A 19316-nucleotide genomic window follows, 5' to 3' on the forward strand; every position below is an offset into this window, starting at 1 on the left:
GCTGAGCTGCAGTGGAGTTTTGTTTCCCTCCCATCATTTCCTGTGTAAGCTGATTGCTGGAAGTGAATCTGGCAGGGTCTCTACTCTTTACATACATGCAATCCACGTTCCAGGCACGTGGGCCTCAACCTGCTCAGGAATCCCTGGCCCCTCTGTTAGAGAGGAAACTTGTGGGGGAGAAGCTGTTGGGAAACCTGGAAATCCTCAGCCCCGAGCAGATGGGGCAGCTACCAATAACAGGGTGCTGGGTGGTCACCAAGTGATGTGGTGGTAACAGCTCGATGCAGAGCCAGAGAAGCCCAGCTCTGACTCTGAGTCCCCAGAGTACCCTAACAAATCCCAACCCCCGCTGGCCTCCTCATTTCCCCATCTGAAAAAATAGGTGTTTCTACGCCCCCATTCCAGCGTGAATTTTGAATGCATTGTGCCACGAGAGGCACATCATCTTAAAAAAAAAAAAAATCTGGAACCTTAACAACCATTAGGACATAAATATTGTCATCCTTTCTTAAGAAACACAACATCAAAAATTTAATATGATCCAACAATTTTTGTTTTTTAAAATCTTAAAATGAAAGCTGGACAAACCGGATTTTGAAACCTGGGCTCCGAGGGGACTGGTGGAAGAGAGGGATTCAAGGTCTGGGTGCGAGTGTTCTCATCCTACACCCCAAAAAGGCCCTTTCCACTCCAAGATCAGAACGCCCCCGTTTGGGAACACCCTGGTTTCTGGTTCTAGTGGTTATAGGCACTCCGATGCTTTCACTTCCTGAGGCCGCGGGTTTTGATCCCTTGGTCAATCAGGGAACTAAGAATCCCACAAGCCGCGCGGCATGGCCAAAAGAAAAACATGGATAAAAAGAAGAAAGAACCCCCGAGTTTCATCCCTCTACATTCCAGAATGTAAGAGTCCAAGAATCTTACTAGTGCTCCAGATTTTAAGATGTCCACGGTTCTAAAATTTCCAAATTTTACGACTTTCTAAAGATCTGAAAGCTTGACCTTTTCCACGGTTCTCGAAGTTCCAATCCTCTCTCCCAAATTCTAAAAAGCCGCACCTCCCCACCCCACCCATTTGGCCAACGCGGGAAAAAAACAAAAAAATCGAACTTTGGAGGGACTTGGAAGAGCACGGCCACCACCTTTATCTCTTGATTTTTCTCCGCCAGGGCTGTGGCCACCCCTCTTTGGGCATGGCTTATCCCTGAGGGTCAGGGGAGGGGACAGTGGTTTTTGAGCTCTTAGTGTCCTCCTCCTTGACAAGGGGCCGAAAAGTCCCTGAGCAGACAAGGGTCGGACCTTCCGTCTCCTGCGTCGTCATCCCCTCAGGGCCCCAGGGTCTTCCTCTAGGAAAGGTCATGTTGTCTGGGGTTCCCAGGCCAAAAGTCCCGTTCTGCTTCACTTATTCTTTTTTTTTTTTTTTTAAACAAACATCTTTATGGAGTATATTGCTTTAAAAAATATGGAACGCTTCATCGAATTTGTGCTGTCCCTCTGCTCGGGGCCATGCTAATCTCTCTGTATCGTTCCAACTGTTAGTATATGTTCTGGCCGAAGCGAGCACTGCTCACTTATTCTAAAGCACTGGGCCCTCAGAAAGCTCACAGTCTTAGTGGGACAATGAACCCAGCATACGGACCCCTGGAAGGACCTTTAGCAGTGCCCGTGGCATGGCCAGGCTATCATGCCCCGTTGGGGGCCCTGATCTCCTACCCTGCCTCTTCCAGGCATCCCCGCTGCAAGCCGTCGCCCAGGTCACGCCACACGACGCCCGCCTCGGCTTTCCCGCGGCCGGGACCTGCTGGCTCCGCCTGCCCGCTCCGGGCCTGCCCTCCTCACGCTCGCCGGGTTCACCTACAGCTCAGCTTCGCTCTGCTTCTGCTGCTCACTGAGCTGGACCTCCTGCTGACCCTCATCCTCACGAGATTCCACACCTTCCTCAGGGAGAAGAAGCCCCGCTCAGGACAGCCCTCGCCCCAGTCAGGATCCCTCCCATGTCCGTGCATGGCAGCATCAGGGCCCCCCCGGAGGGGAAGAGACTTGGGGCTGGGACACCAATCCGGAGCCCAAACAGTTGTCTGTGTATTTAGCCATCCCACAGCTGGCTGTCAATCAGTCCAGTCCATCCTCCTTCCACTTGGATCCCTTCCAAGTCACCCCCTCTTCCCTCTTGCCTTGTGTCTACCCAGACACTCAGGTCTACAGTGAGTCGCTGAAATAGGCAAAGCCTTTTCCCATCTCGAGGGATTCGCACGTGCTGTTCCCTCTGCCTGAATGCCCTTCCCTGCCTCCATCCTGCCCCTGGCTAACTCCCCCTCCTCGGGCCTTGCCTGGCCTCCTGCCCTGAATGACACGCTCCTCTCGCATGTGTCCCCTGAACTTTTCCTTAATAATGCTCATCAGTCTTTGTCGTGATGACTGTTTACAAATCACTAGACTGTGCGCTTCGCGAAGGCAGGCGTCGGATCTGTTTTGTTCAGCACCCACCTAGAATAGGCCTGCCTTAGTAGATAGGTGTTGAATGAAAGAATGAAATTGCATCAGAGATAATTACGATATACAAAGGCTTATATATCTGCATGAATTAGAAAAATAGAAACAACTTGAATATTCGATAGTAGCCAATTAAAAAATACGTTATAGTGATGTACCATGGAATTTACACAGCCACTAAAATCACAGTTTAAAAGCATATTCATACCCAACACGATTAGTCATTAGGGAAATGCAAATCAAAACCACAAAGGCTATAATTTAAAAAAAAAGGAAAATAACCAGCGTTGGTGAGGATGTGGAGAAATTGGAATCCTCATACGTTGTTGATGGGAACGTAAAATGGTGTCGCCACTGTGGAAGACAGCCTGGCAGTTCCTCAAGAAGCTAAATATAGAATTACCATAACCCAGCAATCCTGCTCCTACGTATATATCCAAGAGAAATGAAAACATTTGTCCAGACAAAACTTTGTAGTGTACAGATGCTCATAGCAGCATCATTCATAATATCCCAGAAGTGGAAACAACCCAAATGTCGGTCAGCTAAGGAGGAGACAAACAAAATGTGGCGTATCCTTACGACAAGACACTGTTCAGCTATAGAAAGGAAGTGCTGTATATGCTATAACATGGATGAAGCTTGAAAACATTATGCTAAGTGAAAGAAGCCAGACACAATTCTATCCATATGATTCCATTCATATGACTTATACAGAATGGCGAGTCCATAGATAGAAAGTAGATTAGTGGTTGTCAGGAGATAGGGGAAAGGGGAGAATTGGGACTAACCACTAGTAGGTCAGTTTCTTTCTGGGATGACGGAAATGTTCTGGAACGAGATAGTGGTGGTGGCTGTGCAACAGAGTGAAGATAGTAAAGACCACTGAACAGCATACCTTAAAATGGTGGATTTTATGGATGTGAATTATATCTCAAAAAATTAATTAAGAGTATATTCCATGATAGAGGAGAGCACTCATGATGTATTACAGGGAGAACACAGGGTACTTAATCTAGCTACAGAATCTACTATGGTCAGTATATACCACAATTTCTAAAAATTATTAGAGAAAGAGAGAGAGTAGTATGTACAGATACACAGCCACAAACTTAGATATGTAAGAAATATCATGTTTGTCTCAATTTTTCAAGCGGACCAGTGGGAAATTCAGTCTCATTTGGGGGCTCCTTTCCTCTCCCCTCTGTCCACACTAGCAAGAGGGCCCCAACCCCTGCTTCCTTGGGGATGGGGGTTGGAGAAGTTGGGGGTGTCTGGGATTCAGCCTCCCTAGACATCCTCACAGCCACCCCCTCCAGGCCCTGCCTCTTTCGCAATTGGGAACCCCTTCCCTCTCTACTCTCCCTTCCCCTCCCCTCTACCTCCCCCTTCCTTCTCGCTGTTCTTAAAGCCACAGCCCTCCCCCCACCATACCCCAAGAACACTTAGGAAGAACTCCTCAGGTGAGCTCAGACATCCTCAAAAGGTGGAAGCAGAGATTCTCTTTAGGAAGCTCTGCCACTCGGCTCTGAAAAAGTACCTTCCCCTGGTCTCTCGCCAGGGATACTGTGGTAACCAAGCTACCTCCTACAATGGAGAACGGGGGCAGAGGCAATGCAAAGGGAAAAGCAAATTATCCTGCCATATATGTGAACAGAAAACAAGACTTTACATTTTTACAGCATTTGTCTCTGGGGGCAGAACGAGGGGTAATTTTCGTTATTCTTCTTTATGCTTGTTTGAATTTTCTACAATGAACATATATTACTTTATCGATTTAAAATAGGATTTAAAAATCCTACCCCCCACCAACTAAAAAAACCCAAACTTTCCTCTCCACAAAGCCAGGTCCTCTTTAGTCCTTCCTCCTTCCCTGGCCAGTTACAATCAGAGTGGAAGCGATGCTAAAACGGCACTCTTCACCCTGGTTTGGACAATAGCAAAGCCCTCATGGGCTGAGCAAGGTCGCTGAAATTTGCAAGAAAATGACAGAGAATGCCATGACCCTTGAATGTCAGACACTGAGAAAAGGGAAGCGGAAAGAGGATTTGTGGGAAATTTCTTTGAAGAAAGCTTTTGTGTAGGGGGTGGGCTACGAGGGGGCCCAGGGTGTGAGAGGCCTGCCACCTCCTTCACTTTAATGAAGAGAGCTTGACACATGATCCCTGAAGGTGGGGGACACTGGGGACTGGAGAAAGCTCAAGGGGCCTCTGTCAGGGGGGAGGATGGCTGTCATGCCAGAGGGTGTTTCCTGAGGCCCACGTGGGCAAGGAGAACTGATAGGCAGCTTGTCCAGTACCTGCCTAAGAGAATATTCTGGAAGAGGGCGGGGTCTGGGGGAGGGCTCTGTGTGGGAGGGAAGTGGGAGAGCACTGGCCTCCTGGGAGCCTCAGACACCCCCATGAGTCTACCCACAAGAAAGATGGCTTCTGGCTTAGAGAGCATCAAGCCAGCTCACCACGGAACCAGCGAGGTCAGAACTTTCCCCATCCTCCCTTTAGCTCTCTTCCTTCCCTACTGCTCAAAGCCTGGCTGGGTAGAAATGGCAGCCTGGACTATGGGGTACGGGGCTGGGGAGAGAAGAAGCTGACCTCTGCCCCTTTTTCTGGACCAGAACATTCTACATGGGTCTGGGCATTCTCATGATTGTCTCAGAAGGACTGTCCTTACCTCAGACTGAGCAGAAAAGTTTCCCCTCCCCTGAGTCATCCCACTGACTGCATTTTAAAGAGAGTGAGATGCAAAAATCAAGTTGTGGTTTTTTTTTTTTTTTTTTGGTTGCTCTGGGTCTTAGTTGTGGCTCGTGGGCTTCTTAGTTGTAGCTCGTGGGCTCCTTAGTTGCGGCAGGCATGTGGGATCTAGTTCCCTGATCAGGGATCAAACCTGGGCCCCCTGCATTGGGAGCGTGGAGTTTTAACAACTATGCCACCAGGGAAGTCCCAAGCTGTGGGTGTTTTTTTGTTTGTTTGTTTTTAAGGGTTTGTGATTATCAGCTTTTATACTTTTGGTTGCAGTATATGTAAATTGATTTTTTTGAGGTATATATATTTTTATTAATTTTTATTGGAGTATAGTGGCTTTACAATGTTGTGTTAGTCTCTGCTGTACAGCAAAGAGAGTCAGTTATACATATACATCTATCCCCTCTTTTTTAGATTCCCTTCCCAAAGGTCACCACAGAGCATTGAGTAGAGTTCCCTGTGCTATACAGTAGGCTCTCATTCGTTACCTAATTTCAAGTTGTGTTTTTAATTACATCACAATCTGACTTCTTCAACTTGCTAGTTCCAATAGCATTATTTTCAGCAGTCACTTTGAGCCAGGCATGGAGCTACTAACAAAAGTAAGTGCCCATCTAGCCTTAGAATAATCCTAGAGGCAGGCACTGCCCTCCTAATGATCCCTAAGGAGAAACTGAAGCCTGGAGCAGTTAGAGGACATGTCCTCTCTCACACAGCAGGTATGTGGCAGATCTGAGGGTCTCTGTGACACCCTGTCTGGGCTGACCAGCCTCATCTGTGAAATGGAGATGCAGTGGGCTACCTTGCAGGGCCACCACAAGGATTCATTCAGAGGTGAGTGGAGGTACCACAGCAGGAGGTGCAGTAAAGTCACACCCTTTTGGGGCCTACCCTCTGCCCCGTCCCCCAGGTCTGTGTCTCTAGGTGGGACCAGAGCTGTGTGTTTAGCCTGGTGGGTCCTCACATCTGGAAAGCATAGCTTTGCGGGCACATATTAGCTTTTGGATTCTGGAACCCCCCATCTGTCCCCCATCCTCCATCTCCAGGCAGTAGACAGCAGGAATCCCACAGCCAGGCTGGCGGGGAGGTGAGGACGGGGGAGTCCAGGCTGTGGGAAGGACGGCTGCCTCTCCTGAGAGCTGCCAGGGTGAGGTCTGGCTGGCTTCCCCTCTCTCAGGCCAGAGCCCTTGCTAACCTCACTTGACGTCGATGTTTCTGGTTTACTGGGAGCCAGGCAGTACCCGTGAGTCCTCAACATGTGAGAGGCTGAGGTTTTCTCTGCTGCTGTCTGCCTGACACCCTGCTGGCCCTTCCAGAGGAGCCAAGGAATTGGGTTTGCAGAGATCTGGAGCAGGAGGAAATGAGGGACCCCGTGCCCCGCTCCTGGCCTGGGGGCAGAATGGCCTCAGCCTCCACAGTGGGGCAGCGAGGGGGCAAGGACTCCTGGGCCAGACCCTCCTTCTGGAGGCAGGAGTCCTGTGTTCTGGCCTTGCTTACTGTGTGACCTCAGGCAGGGCTGGCCGCCTCTCTCAGCCTTGTGAGCTCAGGTGTACGTAGGGGAAGAAAAGTAATGTTCCCTCTACCCTTCTGAGTTCTTAGCTGAGACCCCTGTAATAAAAGACATTAACAAGAGGTAAACAGAAGTTTATGAACATGTATCCCTCGTGAACACATGGGCCATAGCCAGGAAGAGTCACTCCCTGAGATGGCCTAGAATTCAGACTGAAGCACCATCTTAATAGGGAAAGGGGTAGGAGGATGCAGATCTCTTAAGGTGGAGGAAATGATTTTTAGGAAAGGTGAATGGGCTCCTAGAAGAATAGATGGGAAGCGTGATAGTGTAACAGGGAAGAGCAAAATCTGACTCCATGTTGGATCTGTTTCTTTGACTTTAACCTTTGCTTTTGTTATTAGAATCACACATAATGCCCTGCCTCAGGGAACCTTGCCCCTCTGCCTGAATGTTAAACTAAAGAGCCTTTGTTCAGCTCACAGTCTGACCCTGCCCACCTGTAAATGGCTGCAGAAAAGAAGAAATGAACACATTCCCTCCCCAATGCTGGCCAAGCCAGGCAAAACTAATGGCCTTTTTACTTTACTTCCTCAACTCCTCCCCGTCTCTGTTCTAGAAAAGAAACTGTCATCCAGATGCTGATAAGAAGGTTTTTGGGGGACACTAGTCCGCCATCTTCTTGGTCTGCTGGCTTTCCGAATAAAGTCTCTCTTCCTTGCCTCAACACCTTGTGTCCCAATTTAATGGCCTGTCATGTGGCGAGCAGACAGGCCGATAAATTAGGTTTGTGATGAAGCTTGTGTGGGTGTGGCATCGATGTCCAGTCTCTACTGTGTCTAGATTCAATTCCCCTGGTTGACGACACTCCAGGGGAGGAGATCGATGACCACTGAGTTCCTTTTGGAGGATCTATCTGGAGGCAGATACAGAGAGTTCAGAGGAAGCCTTTCCTTGCATGTGCTGCTGTTTAAGTGCCTACAACTCACAATGATCGATATACCAAAGACACATATATTGGGGTGGCACATTCTGTTACCCTTCACCAAGAAAGAGGGAAGTAGTTCTGCGCTGTGTGTGTGTGTTTGTGTGTGTGTGTGTCGGAGTGTATGTTTACATGCTGTGTGCTTGTGCGTGAGTATGAGTGAGAGCTATGGGGCTTTGGAAACGTGGGGGGAGAATTTTTGGTTGTCACAATGATGGACGTGGGGTGCTATTGACATATAGTGCTGCAAAGCCAGGGATCAGGACCATCCCATGCAGTGAGGGCTGGTTGTATCTCATAGAAATTCTAGGCAAGATAACTTCCAAGGTCTGGAACTTTTGATATTTTGGAAAAATTATTATTGGAAAAAAAAACGCTTGTTGCTACTTAACCTGAGGAAGAATTTCCTTGTGCTATTATGGTTATGGCGCCAAAGAATGAAGACACGTCAAAGGCCCCCTTGCCCTGGAAGAGGGTGGGTCTAGTTAACTGGAAAGCCCCTTGATGGGGGTGACTCCGGGAAGGTTTGGGATGAAGGGCTGGAGGCGGCCGAGTTCCCATCCCTGACACACCGGAGTTGGGTGCAGGGGGAGGGGGTGTGATGGGGAGGAGAGAGGAGACCCTCGTGTGTGGAGTGCTGGGCCCTTGAGGGCAGGATCCCTATGATGCAAACTGAACAGGGAAAAATCCTTGAAGGTGTGGGGTTGGGGAGAAAAGGATGCTTAAAAATGGTAAAGTCTGGGCTTCCCTGGTGGCGCAGTGGTTGAGAGTCCGCATGCCGATGCAGGGGACACGGGTTCGTGCCCCGGTCCGGGAGGATCCCACATGCCGCGGAGCGGCTGGGCCCGTGAGCCATGGCCGCTGAGCCTGCGCGTCCAGAGCCTGTGCTCCGCAACGGGAGAGGCCACGGCAGTGAGAGGCCTGCGTACCGCAAAAAAATTAAAAAAATGGCAAAGTCAGATGTCCAGTATAAAGTTGTGTTCCACAGTGTAAACATTTTTCCACATTCCATCTTCAGTTAGATCTAGGACACACCCACAGATGGCTTGGGGGAATGAGTTTTTCCTGGCCATTGAGGAAGGGGCTGAGTGTTGCATCTCAGTAGAGGCACCAAGGAACTGAGAGGGTGCTCCTGGGGATACTGAACGATCCACACTGAATCAACTCTGAGAAGTTTGGAAGAAGAGAGACTACAAGAAGGCGAAAACCTCACGCTGAAATCTTGGAGAGGGCTTTAGACTGGAGTGAAAGATTCCTGGCAATCCAGTAATTATAGCCCTAATGCTGACTAGCATTTACTGAACGCTTACCGTCAGCAGGTTTGAAGAGGCATGTATTACAGTGGTTAAATAAACAGTTCCCAGTTTGGGTTACCTGGGTCTAAATCCCGGCCTATATTATTTCATCGGTCCAAATCAATTACATAATATAACCCACATAAGGCGGAGCACCGTCCATGACATACATTTCTCAGTAGAATCAGTGGTTATCGTGACGATGGTCACTGCTCCGTTATCTCCAGGGGCGGGGAGACTGCAGCTGACATTCAGGTTTCCCTATGTCCTCTCATTTAATTCTCACATCAGTTCCATGAGGCAAATGCTTTATTCCCCATTGTACAGATGGAGAAACGTAGGCTCGGAGAGGTGAAGCCACTTTCCCTGAGGCCACATAGCTAGCAAGCACTGGAGTCCGGGTTTGAACTCAGGTCTCTCTGACCCCATAGCCCTGTTCCTTGTGCTCCTCCAGGCAGCCTCCGGGATTGTCTAGCAGTGTGGGGAGGTGCCTTGATAGATCATGAGCTCCGTGTCAACAGGCGCTGGAAGAGGGTTTTCTGCTCTGGGCAGGAGCACAGATGATTTCTGGCTCTAGGACTCAACGCTGTGACTCAGTTTTAGGCTCTGGGAAGGGTTGTGGGAATTGCTGGTGAGCTTCCGGGCCTAGTCACAAGGTTTGAGAGCCAGGGTGTGCTAAGAAGGCCCGCAGACCCAGGAGGCCACTGTGCTGCCCTTAACACATATGGAGCTGGTGTGAGTGTGTGTGCACGATGAATTGACACGGTTTTGTTTTCTTCACCAAGAGTGCCGGCCCTGCTGGTGTGGTCACCCCACAAGGAGCCGTCTGCACTCTGGGTCACAGGTGGTGACACAGGATATGGGCACAAAATTCCAGGAAGAATGACAGGAGGCTTGGTGACTGACCACTGTGTCCCTGACATTTGTTATGCAGAAAGTCTAACCCTTCTGTTCTCCTGGGCTGGGAACACCGCCTCAGGGGACAGTGGGCATGAGAGCCCCACGGGTGGGTCCAGAGGCCTGGGAGCAGAAGACAGTGGGTCAGGGCCAGCTGTGCCACCAACCCAGTGGGGGAACCTTCGCTTCCCCCATCCAGACAAGAAGGGGCCTGGGTCAGTCTCCTGGGCAGTGGGGAGGGTCCTGGATGTCTGACTTGACATCCTTGGAATTCCCCAAGCTGGGAAGGCTCAGGAGTATTCCCCTAAAAGGCTTGGTTGGGGAATGACTAGCCCAAAGAAGCATTATTGCATCAAAGAAAAGGAAAGCAATTCGATGCAGAAATTTCCTGTAGGAAAGGTAGCAGGAACATTCCGGGGTTGGGAGTGGGGATGGGGGGCACTTTCTTCCTGCTTAGGGCATATGACCGCTCCAGGGGAAAAAGAACAGCTGCTCCCACCTCAGGACACAGTGTGAGAAAATGGGCTGGAATTACAGCAAGAGGGATTAAGGTTAGACACTTAGTTCAACCAGATAAAGCAGTCACTTGGATCGTTTACTCTGAGAGGGATTCAGTCTGAAGTTGTAAACAGGTTTAACAAGGCTTAGAGAAATGGAGAAGTATGGGAAAGGTAAGTTTTCAAATCAACAATGGAGTTTTAGTATCGGCCATATTCCTGGTACTGTGCTGGGTGTGTTGGCAATGGGTACGTGGTCCTTATTCCCCAGAAACTTGTAACACATTGCTAGAAGAAAGAGCCTGAAAACCAGTCAAAAGCTAAAAAAAAAACAAAAAAAAACCCCACCAAAGTTCAAATCCAGGATGTAATATTTATTGAGCCCTTGCTGGGCGCTAAGCCCTTTGCATTCATGAAATCATGGAATGAATGAAAAAAATAACCCTATTTTGTGGAGGGAGAAGTGGGCTCAGAGAGGTTTCATCCCGTGCCTAGGGCCACACAGCTGTCACACGGCAGAAATGCCTTTCTTCAATGTGCCACATATTCCCACGCTAGATGCCCAAGCTGGGGACCTTTCTCATTCCTTCTCTGTGCCAGGTGCTGTGCCACATGGTGGGGGTCCTAGGGACAACAGGCCAGCCCCCATCCTCATGGGTTTACGCTCTATGGCTGGTTCAGAGGAGGAATTCTTGCTATTGGAAATTTGGTGTCTGCAGACCCATTCCAGAGGCATTCAAGGCAGTGAGAAGCTCAGGCAGGGGTGCAGGGGCTCAAGGAAGGTGGGATAGGAGAGGTCACCAGGAAATCAAGGCTTTCTGTGGGACAGTGGTCAGGCTAGGTGAGGACAGATGTCCCTAACTCTAGGGTTAGTCACGGAGGGGAGGTCACCGTGGATGGAGAACTTCCAGGAGCCCCTGGCTGTAGCGCCTGGATTTCCAGCATCCCAGGCATATAGCGAACACTGCCCTTGGAGACAGGATGGGAAGGTGGTTAGGGGCACAGGTTTTGGAATTGGGCAGATCTGGACTCAGCCCAGCTCTAGCTCTGTGTGACCCTGAACAAGTTACTTGCCCTCTCTGAGGCTCAGTTTCCCCAACTGTTAAACAAAAATACTTTCCTTGCAAGGGTTGGCCCAGTGCTTGGCACGTTAAAAGCACCCCATCTATGGGGGCTGCTATCATCTGGTTATGATTGGGCAATTCTTGCCTCTGCTTGCTTCCTGGTCTCAGTTTCCCAGATAACAGGATGTCTTTTGAGCAGCTCTGAGAGGCCAGGGCTCTGTCAGAGACTCTAGGCAGGGGCTGACCAGAGCCTGGTCCCCACGGAGATCAAATTTCCAGCCCCTCAGTGGAGCCAAGTAAACACAGGGGAGACAGCGAGGCTCCCTCAGCTGCCCACTAACAACCAGATTCCTGAAGCCACCGCAGCCGCAGCTGCTCTCTCTGATTGCGTCTGGCTCCAGTGTCCCCAGGCCCTGCTTCTGTCACCCTCATGAGACCCTGGGGTTTAGGGTACGGGTGTGGAAGAGGCGCTGCAAGCCAGTTTCGTGGTGTCGGTGGTGGCCAGTGTGTCAGCTGCTTCCAGGTGCAGATGGCTTGTCTCTCGAAGTTTTCCTTTCCAGATCCCTCCTTCCTCTGTTGGTGATTTCATGGACCACTAAAGCTGCTGACAGATGAGATAGAGTGCAGGACGCTAAGAAAACTCCCTCCCCCAGCCCTGCAACTGCTGCACCCCCATTCATCCAGGCCAAGGTCAGTGGCCCCAGTTTTACAACCTCTAAATTCTTCTTCTATTCTCTGACTTTTTAATTTCCAAGAGAAATCAGCATGTATTTACTGAGCACATCTATGTACTAGGCATATGTAGCAAAATCCCAGTCCTTAAGGATTTTATCATTTCTTCCTGGTGAACTCCTATCCACCCTCAAAGCCCAGTTCAAATATCCTCTTCCATTTCTCCATGCTATTCATCTCATGCCACTTCCTCAGTGGTTCTCTGCACGTGGTCATGTGAGCTTCTCAGCAGCTCTTTGGGGCCAAGCTTCCTCCCACTTGAGAACTTTCACTGGTGCTGCCTGCTCCGATCTCACCATTCCCGAACAAACCATATTCACTCTTCAGAACCTAGGGCCCCTGGACTTTACCCCCAAGGGGTATAAAGATGCTCAAGATCCCCAAGGGGTTCTGTCAGTTAAACATTTACAGTGTGTTATTTGATTCCTGTCTGTCTCCCTCCCTGCAATATAAATTCCACGGGGGCAGGGAGTGTGTGTCTTGTCTTTGTTTACTTTTGTCATCTTGGGTCTGGTATGTGGAGGACTCTCAGTATGCATCTGCTGAATGGACCCACTCTTCCATGACGTCTTCCCTGATTTCCTCAGGCACTGTTTCTCTCCTGTCTGCCTGTTTCTCATCACTTTCTTTCTTGTCTTACTTTGTTTATTCTGGAATATTTATACATATAGAAAAGTGCACAAAATATGTGTCCAGTTTAACAAATAATTTTAAAGCAAACACCCACTTAACTACTACCCAGGTAGAGATATAGAACATAATCAGCAAGCAGAACTCCCTGTGTGCCTTTCTCTTCCCACTAGAGTTAGCCATGACCTTAAGTTTTGATCATTTCTTGCTTTATTTTATAGTTTTGTTGCTACAAAGGCATTCCTAAACCACAGAGTTTCATTTTGCCCACTTTTTGGAACTTTATGTGCACAGAATCATACTGCACATATTTTTGTGTGGGCTTGGCTTCTTTGGCTCAATATTATGTTTGCGAAGCTCGTCCACATTGGGGTATATAATTGCAGTTCATTAACTTTCTCTGAGTACAGTTTTTTATCATATGACATCATTTATTTATTCATTCTTCTGCCAATAGACATTTTAACTGTGCTGCTATAAACTTTCCTTTTTGTCTTCTGTAGCACATGAGCACTCAAATTTCAGGCTATATACCTAGGACTGGAATTGCTGGGTCATAGGATATGCATTACATCAATTGTATGAAATAATGCCAACTGTTTTCTAAAGTGTTTGTACCAACTTACCCTCTCGTAGCAGTGAATGAGAGTTCCCATTGCTTCACATCTTTGTGAACACTTGTTATTGCCAGATTTTTAATCTTTGTCAATCTAGTGGGTATGTTATTGCATCTCATGATTTAAATTTGCATTTCTCTCATTACCAGTAAGCTTGAACACCTTTTCTCATTGTTATTAGCCATTTGGATTTTCTGGGGGAGGTGTCTTTTCAAGTCATTTACCCTTTATTTTTCTCTTTCGATTGTGGGAATTTACTCTGGATATGGGTTCTTTGTCAGATATGTGTTGTAAATATTCTCTCCCACCCTTATCTTTTTACTCCTTTAATTGCATTTTTGGGGGTTCAGACATTTTAAGATTTAATGTATCAAATTTATCAAACTCTTCCTTTATGTTTAGTGCTTTTTGAGAAGGCCTTCCCTAGCTTGGGCTCATAATATCTTTTCAAAGTTTTATAGTTGCTTTTCATATTTAGGTCTGTAATCTACATGGAATTTTTTTGTTTGGTATGGTATGAGATAGTGGTCAGGGTTCATTTTTTCCTTCCATATGGCAATCCCTAAACAGCATCATTTATTGTAAACACTGTCCTTTCCTCACCACATCATCTTTGTCTTCAGTCAAGTGTCCATCTATGTGTGGGTCTGTTTCTGTATTTCGTTCCATCGGACTGTGTGTCCATTCTTGTACCAACATCACATTTTACAGCAGCTTGACTTTTCTGTATTATATCTTCATACAAGTCTCGACAGCTGGTAGAGCAACTCATCCAACTTATATCAATATATTCTTTGAGTATCTTGTTCTTTTCAATTTCTGTATACATTTTAGAATCAGCCTTTCAGGAGGGAGATGCAAAAGGGAGGAGATGTGGGGATATATGTATATGTATAGCTGATTCACTTTGTTATACAGCAGAAACTTAACACCATTGCAAAGCAATTATACTCCAATAAAGATGTTAAAAAAAATAGAATCAGCCTTTCAAGTTCTGCTAACACACACACACACACACACACACACACACACCCCTCTGTTCATCCCTGAACTTTCTGTATCCATTCTTCACAGCACTTAGCACTGGATTATAGATGTTTATGTGTCTATCTCCCCATCCAGACTGTAAGCATTGCTCAGGGCAGGGACCATGATTTCACTTCATTCTTTATGAAATTGAAGAATTTCCTTCTATTTCTAGTTTGCTGAGAGCTTTAAATAATGAATGAGTATTGAATTTTGTCCATTTTTATCTGAATTTATTGAGACAATCATGTAGCTTTTCTCCTTTATTCTGTCAATATTGTGAATAATATTAATTCATTTTCAAATGTTAAACCACCTTTGCATTCCTGGGATAAATGTACTTGGTCATTTTATGCATTGCTGTGTTCAATTTGTTCAAATTTTGTGTAAAATTTAAAGGATTTTTCCTCTCTGTTTATGAGGGATATTGTTCTGTAATTCATCCCACCCTCCCTTCCTCTCTCCCTTTTTCTTTCTTTCTTTCTTTCTTTCTTTCTTTCTTTCTTTCTTTCTTTCTCTCTTTCTTTCTTCTTTCTCTCTTTCTTTCTTTCTTTCCTTCTTTCAACTTGTATTGTCTCTGATTTTGGTATCATGGAATGATGGGTATCACAGAATGAGCTGGGAAATTCCTCCTCCTATATTCTTTTAAAAAGTTTGTGTAAGATTGGTGTTATATCTGCTTTAAATATTTGATAGAATTCAGCAGTGAAGTCATCTGGGTTTGGAGTTTTATTTGTGTGAAACTTAATTACAAATCTAATTCTTTAATAGATATAGGACTATTCAGATCTTCTATTTTTTTTTTTGAGTTAGTTTTGGTAATTTATGTCCTTCAAGAAATTTGCCCATTTAATCTAAATTTTCAGATTTATTAACATAATACTGTTTGTATTATCCCCTATTGTCCTGTTAGGATTTATAGTGATGCTCCTTCTGCTTTCTTAATATTGGTAATTGTGTCTTCGTTCTTTTTTCTCTTGATCAATCTGGTTAGAAGTTTATTAATTTTATTAATTTTTCCCCAATAAACATCTTTGGATCTTATTGACTTATTCTATTCTATTGTTTTTTCTCTTATGGTTCATTGATTTCTGTTCCCTAGTATTCCCTCCCTTTTTCTTCCTTTGGGTTTATTTGTTCTTCTTTTTCAAGCTTCATCAAGTAGAAGCTTAGATCATTGATTTGAAACCTATCTTTTTTCTAATATAAACATTTGAAGCTATAAATTTCCCTTTAAGCACTTTTTAAGCTGCATCCCACTCATTTTAGCCCCTTCCCTGGGCTTCAATTTACCCCGAATGCCTATTTCACAGGCTTGGCGTGACCAGCCCCTGCTTTGCAAAGGGGAGAACTCCATAAATGGCCTCTTCACTTCCACTGTTGTTCCTTCTAATTCATTTCCCCAGGACAGCCAGAGGGAAGTTTACCATGTTCTTACAACCTTCCACTGGCTCCCTCTCTACTTAGAAAGATAGCCAAGCCCCTATCAAGACCCTGCATGATCTGGCTCCCATCCACCTCCTGGATCTCATTTTCTCTCTCCTGTCTGGTCCCTCACTGCATTCCAACTGTGCTGGCCTTCTTTTTTGTTTCTCTCAACCCATGAAGCTCTTTCTTGCCTCTGAGCCTTTTCAAATGCCATTCGCATTGTCTGGAATGCTTTCCCCCTGTATCAGTTAACAAACCATCCCCAAACATAGTAACTTAAAACAACAATCATTCATGATTTCTTAGGAGGCAGTGAGTCAGCCAAATAGCTCTGATGGTCTGGTTGGGGCTTGGTTGACCTTGGTTGGGGTCACTAATACATCTTGGGTCACTGGTGGTTTGGGTAGTGGCTCTGCTGATCTTGGCTGGGGTCCCTTACATGTGGGTGATCCGAAGGCTGTTGACTGATCTAGCCTGGCCTTGGCTGCAATGGCTGAAACAACTTGGCTCTCATCCACGTGCCTCTCTCATCTCTCCAGTAGGCTTGCTGGGGGTGGATGCAGGAGTCCACCGGAAGGTAGACTCCTGCAAGCATGTTTTCAAGCCTCTGTGTAGGTCAGGTCTCCTAATAGCCTATTGGGAAAGCGAGTCCATGGCCAAGCCCAGGTTCAAGGGTGGGGAAGTAGACTGCATCTTTAGCGGGACGAACTGCAAGGTCACAGGACCTTGCAAAGGAGAAACGTGGGAGCATCTCCATCCCTGCCCCCTCTTTCTACCTAGTACCTTCTCACGCTCTATCTCCTCCTTGAAGAAGTCTTCTCTGACCATCCTGGGGGCAACAGTCGTCCCCCAGTTTTTCTCAGTCACAGTCCTGGTTTGCTTCCTTCACAGTCCTCAGTTGTAATTCTTTCTCGTGTGTGTGTGTGTGTGTGTGTGTGTGTGTGTGTGTGTGTGTGTGTGTTTCCTATGGCCTGGAAGGGGAGCAGGGACCACGTCTGTGTGCCCTTTGTGTCCCCAGGCTCAGCCCAGGGCCTGGCACAATGTAAGTGCTCCGCAAATATTCGTGCACTGCCTCAGGGCAGTCAGTCCCCTTCCCTGAGTTGCCAAGTCCCAGGAGTGGGGCCTTACAGAAAACAGCTCCCACACTCAACCTGGGTGCCGAGTCTGCCCTTGGCGTTCGAAATGAGGCTCACAAGTCAGGCTGACCTGGTGGTCACTCCCTGGCTGGAAAGTCACACTCCTTGCTTAGAAGGGCAGGTCATCCTGCCCCTAGGGACTCACAGGCCTTGCTCTACTGTCCTTCATTCTTAAACTAGATTTAAAACCCCACCTTGTGGAGTGAGGACCTCTGGAGTTTCAGAACTGGAAGGTCAGACCCTGTGGGTCCTGGTCCCCTGTGGGTTTGAGGCCGCAGTGACTGCTTGGTGGGACATCATAGGACCAAGCCTGCCTCTGACCCCCGGGTCTGATTCAACCCATCAAATCCCCATGGGACTTCCAACTCTGTCCCTCTACGTTGTAGCCATAGGGACATTCAGAAGCCTGCCCAGCTCACCATTTGGGGCAATATATTGGAAGTGAGATATTGAACTGGACCTTCTTCATTCTCTCCAACATTAATGTTAATAATAGTGTAGCATTCTCCCCTTATCTGCCGTTTTGCTTTCCACGGTTTTAGTTACCTGTGGTCAACCATGGTCCAAAAATATTAAATGGAAATTCCAGAAATAAACAATTCATCTGTTTTAAGTTGCACACCGTTCTAAGTAGCGTGATGACATAATCTACCTCCATCCATCTTTGTCCTGCCTGGGACGTGAATCACCCCTTTACCTGCCTGTTAGTCACCTCTTGGTTATCAGATCAGCTGTGAGGTATCACAGTGCTTGAATTCAAGGGACTCTTACTTTACTTAATAAAGGCCCCAAACCTCAAGAGTAGCGATGCCGCCGGCAATTCGGATCTGCCGAAGAGAAGCCGTAAACTGCTTCCTGTAAGTAAAAAGGTGAAAATTCTCAACATAGTAAGAAAAAAAAAAATCATATGCTGAGGTTGCTGAGATCTACTAAGAACTAAACTTCTATTCGTGAAATTGTGAAGAAGGAATAAGAAATTCTTGCCAGTTTTGCTGGTATACCTCAAACTGTAAAATTAGGGCCACAGTGCATGATCAATGCTTGGTGAAGATGGAAAAGGCGTTCAATTTATAAAATATTTTGAAAGAGAGAGAGAGACCATATTCACATAACTTTTATTACTGTATGTTGTTATAATTGGTCTATTTTATTATCAATTACTGTTGCTAATCTCTTACTGTGCCCAACTTATAAATTAAATTTTATCATAGGATAAAACATATATATATATATATATATGGGGTATATATATATATGGGGTATATATATATATGGGGTATATATAGGGTTCGGTACTATTTGTGGTTTCAAGCAACCACTAGGGTCTTGGAAGCTATCCCCTGTGGATAAGGGCAGGGGGGCTACTATAATAGTAGTAAAATAGTAACTACAGTTTCCTTGGCATGTACAGTGTGTAAGATACTTTGCATAGCTTGGCTCATTCAAGTCTCACAATGACTGTGTGGCTGGTAACATTTCAGACCCATTTGACAGATGGGGAACCAGAGCACGTCGGAGCGTGTCTGAGGTTGCAAAGTACAGATTTGAATTCAGGTCTGTCTATCGCTGGAGCCAGTGACCTCGTCCACCACCAGGCCCCAGCTGCCCCTCTGTCTCCCCTCCAGCACCCAGGGCCTGGACCAGACCTCTGGCTCTTGCCCTCCCTCCCCGCCCCTCAGCCCCTGCAGGGTCTGTGCCTGAGTAAACCCCCCAAGGCCTCTTAGCATCTCCTCTTCCCCACTAGCTCGCCCTCTGGTCACTCAGCTCCCGCCCAGCTGGCCCCTGGGTCTGGCTGCTGCTCCAGGGCAGGGAGGGCCCTGTGGGAACTGGAAGGGCCGCCCTGTCAGGGGCCTTTGTCTCTTCCTTAATTGGGTCCCACCGTCTCTCCAGTCCCTGAGAGCCATGAAGCCATGGGCCAAGTCCTCGGCAGAGCGGCAGGCGGAGGATGCTGAGTGGAAGCAGATGTGCCTGGGCCGCTTCTGGACCACTGCCAGAGGAGCCTTCGGGCCTGGGAGGATGCTGGGATGCTAGCGCTGCGTGAGGGCTGGGCTCAGAAGGAAGCTGCCTCAGAGCGGAATATTTTAATCTGTTCGATTTGAGAACAAAAGCAAGCCTCCATTTTTGTGTTCTAAGCCAAAGGTAATTAGAGAGGGAGCCCGACCTCTGGTGTGTCTTACGGATGGGGAAACTGAGGTCCAGGGCAGGGATTTACCCCAGGTCACCTAGTCCTTTGTGAACTCTGACATGCTATACAAATTAGGGTGG

General features: G+C 47.2%; 1 non-coding gene across 1 annotated transcript; it reads right to left on the reverse strand.

The window, feature by feature from the left end:
- Positions 1–1456: 1456 nt before the first annotated feature.
- LOC114884848 lies at positions 1457–1564 on the reverse strand. The gene has a single exon (XR_003790916.1). It is a non-coding gene; the product is annotated as a U6 spliceosomal RNA (small nuclear RNA).
- Positions 1565–19316: the final 17752 nt, after the last annotated feature.

Source organism: Monodon monoceros, unplaced genomic scaffold (genome assembly GCF_005190385.1).
Source record: "Monodon monoceros isolate NGI ecotype Baffin Bay Population unplaced genomic scaffold, NGI_Narwhal_1 Super_Scaffold_5, whole genome shotgun sequence".
NCBI lineage: Eukaryota > Metazoa > Chordata > Mammalia > Artiodactyla > Monodontidae > Monodon > Monodon monoceros.